The following is a 3,673-nucleotide window of genomic DNA, read 5'->3' as shown; positions in this document are numbered from 1 at the left end:
ACTTCCGGATACCGTGGCGTAGCTTGAACATAGGGCTACAAGATGCAAGTAGTGGTTGGGACTCACCATGGCTTGTGTGTGTCCTAAAGAGGGTGTTACTTATGCTTGGTGATGTAACAAATAGCCGTGCTAGTAGAGGTATCTACATTTAGTATATTACTCTTTTACTATTGTTTAATTAATTGCATTATTTCTTATTAGATTTTGATTGCAAATAAAACAACTGTGTACATACATGTGCATTTGCAAACATAATTAGCTATAATGAGCCACATTCATAGTACCGACAACGGTATTGACTCCCGCCAAAGGTGTGACTTATGGAAACATAGCCAGGCGGGCTACCGCCTGAGCCCCGGATGCCCCCAGATCACCGCTGACACGCCGCGATGATAGCATCAGAAGCTCCAAACGCTGGGACTCGAAGCACATCAGTCCCACATCGAAAACAAGGAAAAGAGTAGATCTCTCCTCACCTATTAAAGGTTCTCTCCTCTCTCCTCATTGATTGCTCATTTACTACTCATTTATTGTTATGCTATCTATATGCATTGACTGACTTAGGCATCGGAGAGGAGAAGACCGCCCAACGCGGTCTCCCTCTGACGCCCTGTCTTTCATTTGGCAGTTAGCGAAGATCACCAAGTCCTAGGAGTAGCGGTCCGCCCACCGGGCCCGTGTTAAACGAAGGTTAGGCTACCGCCGGACTTTGAGCATTAACATTGGCGCCGTCTGTGGGAACCCTTGAACAAAAGGTCATCCCACCACAATTACCATGACTAACGGTAGCGGGGGAAACGCTGAAGAGTAGGCGGACCAGTCCGCCATTCCCCAACCCACCAACCCAGCGGTAGGCATTAACCGCGCACTATTAAGCACCCCGGCCAACCTCGGCGGTGAGGTAAATCCAAGTAGCAGCCACCCACAGGGCCAAGATCTCACCACTCTGTATGAGCTGGCACTGGCGGACCTTCACAAGGCAAACAGAGAGCGTGAACAGGAGCGCAAAGAAAAGGTCGAGGCCCAAAAGCAGGTGGCCACATTGATGTCACGGTTCGATGAACTAAAAAGGACGCTGGAGGTAAACGCCAACCCAGCGCAGAGCGAACAATCACGGAGCACCAGACACAGCTGCCTAATACCGGCGTATTGGTACCGGCACCAATCGTGCAGATGCAGGTCCCGCTGAACCCACCAGAGCTATTGGGAATGAGGCCGCCCCCTACCCCAGCTAATGATGGAGCAGGAGGCAGAATCGTTGCCACACACCTACCGCTCGGGGGCTAGGGCTAGGGCTAGGACTGAGGGAAATCCACCTGCCCCTAGGAGAGGACCAGTCCAAAGGAATATCCGGCCAGGCCCCGCTGGCGACGCAACTGCCCAAATACTGGAAAGGATGCAACAGCTAGAGCAAAGGTTAATCCGGGCGGAGTCGGGTGCCCCAGCGCCAATTTCAAATCCGCTTTTCGCGTCCAAGCCAGGACCATTCACCGCTACGATCTTGCAGGCTGTCAGGTTGGCGCATGCAAAGACTCCAAAAATGTCACATTACAGTGGTAGATCCGATCCCTTCGTCCATATGGACACCTTCAAGAAGGTCACCAACAACAAGGGATTTGATGACGCCATCCTGTGCCACTTATTCAGCGAAACGCTGGACAGTGAGGCAATGAGCTGGTTCTTTGAATGTCCGCCGGGATCCATCGACTCATTCTACGCATTATCACACGCCTTCCTTTCTCGGTTCATCCTACTGTCCGCCGGACACCACAACACAAGTCAGTTGTTCAACGTCAAGCAGGGTACGTAAGAAACACTGAAGGCATTTGTCACAAGGTGGCGGGCGGCAGCATCTCAATGCCGCGATCTTGATAAAACAATGGCTTCGGCGGCCTTCAAGCAGGGACTCCTCAAAGGGCCATTCCTCTATCACCTCAATTACAATCATCCAAATGCCGTGTACGACCACGTCATGAGTGAGGCAATCATTCATGCCCAGGCAGAATTCATCACATATGGAGAAACCCCACCGCCACCACCAACACCAGCAAAGTCAACACAGCCCTCCTCCAGTCCTTAGGAGACCGCTAGCAAGACCCCTGCTGCGCCACCAACTGAGAAGAAGAGAGAGTGGCAACAGGGCCACTACCAGAACAAGCGGCAGAAGGACCAACATTATAATAAAGGAAACCGCCCACCACACGGGGATAACCATAACAAACAGATGGAGTCCTCTCAGTGGTATGCAGTGTTTACAGTTCTCACGGCCTCGTATGAGGAAATATACGATCAGTGCAAGGATCAGATCCCACCGCCACCTCCAGGAAGGTACCCAAAAACAGGAAAATCTAGAAACATAAGCAGGTGGTGCAAATACCACGAGGACAGCGGTCACAACACCAACAACTACAATGCTCTCATAACGGCCATTGAGACCTTGTACTGTGACGGCAAGATAGAGCAATTCAAGGTGCACCAACTGCCACCTGTGATAGCCAACATTGAGCCCTTGGGCCGCATCAACACCATCGACGGCGGTGCTCCAATCACTAACATGTCTCATAGGGCAAGAAAGCGCTATACCCGCGCTAACCACCCCAAGGAAATCTGCAACATCCGCTATGAGAGATCCGCTAAACTCCCAAAGTCTGGCTGGAAGCCTATTACCTTCTCAGAGGAGGAGGAGGAGCGCAGAGTGCATCTACCGCACGATGATCCATTCTTGATCGACGCAATTCTCGATAAATGGTCAGTGGGAAGAATTCTGGTGGATAGCGGATCCGCTGTCAACGTCACATTCAACGGTGCTACAACCACCTCAAGCGGAACAGAAAACTACTCCAAGATCATTAGCCACTGCTCAGCTGCTCCGGTGACGTCACGCAACAATTGGGTTCTGACTACATGCAGCTAGCTATCGTTGCTAGTCCATGTATGGCAGAAATACATACAGAGTTCATAGTTGTCGATTGTTTCAGCTCGTATAACGCCATCATTGGCCAACCGACACTCACCAATCTCAAATGCATCATCGCCGGGTACATGCTTCTCATGAAGTTTCCCACACCCAACGGCAAGGGCTGTGTGAAGGGAAGTCAGCAATTGGCATGAGAATGTTATTCAATGACTATAGCACGGTCAACGCGCCGCCACGAAATCCTGACGGTGGGAAACCATTCACCGCCACCAAATATCTTCGAGGATCCTAGGGATGACGAGAAGAAGTATGTAAAGAAGGAGCCAGTCAACCCAGAAAAGTCGTTGAAGGTTGTCTGTATCTCGGACGAGCACCCTGAGCGGACAGTCCACATAGGCGCTCAATTAGACCCAGAGGTAGCGGCGGAACTCACTCAGTTCCTACGTGACAACGCTGCCGTCTTTGCATGGTCATATGCAGACATGCCAGGTATCTCCCCTAAAATCATCACACACAAATTGAGCATCAAACCATCCTTCTATCCTATCAAGCAGAAGCGGAGAGCCTTTGATGAAGAAAAGTACCGTGCAATAGGGGAAGAGGTTGCCAAGCTCCAGGGCATTGGGTTCATCCGCCAAGTCATCTATCCCCAGTGGATTTCCAACCTGGTTATGGTCAAGAAGCCCAGCGGAAAGTGGCGGATGTGTGTCGACTTCAAAAATCTTAACAAGGCATGCCCAAAAGATAGTTTCCCAC

This window comes from Rosa chinensis, chromosome 7 (assembly GCF_002994745.2).
Source record: "Rosa chinensis cultivar Old Blush chromosome 7, RchiOBHm-V2, whole genome shotgun sequence".
NCBI classification, from domain to species: domain Eukaryota; kingdom Viridiplantae; phylum Streptophyta; class Magnoliopsida; order Rosales; family Rosaceae; genus Rosa; species Rosa chinensis.
The sequence above is the reverse complement of the archived record's forward strand: the minus strand, read 5'-3'. Positions refer to the sequence as shown.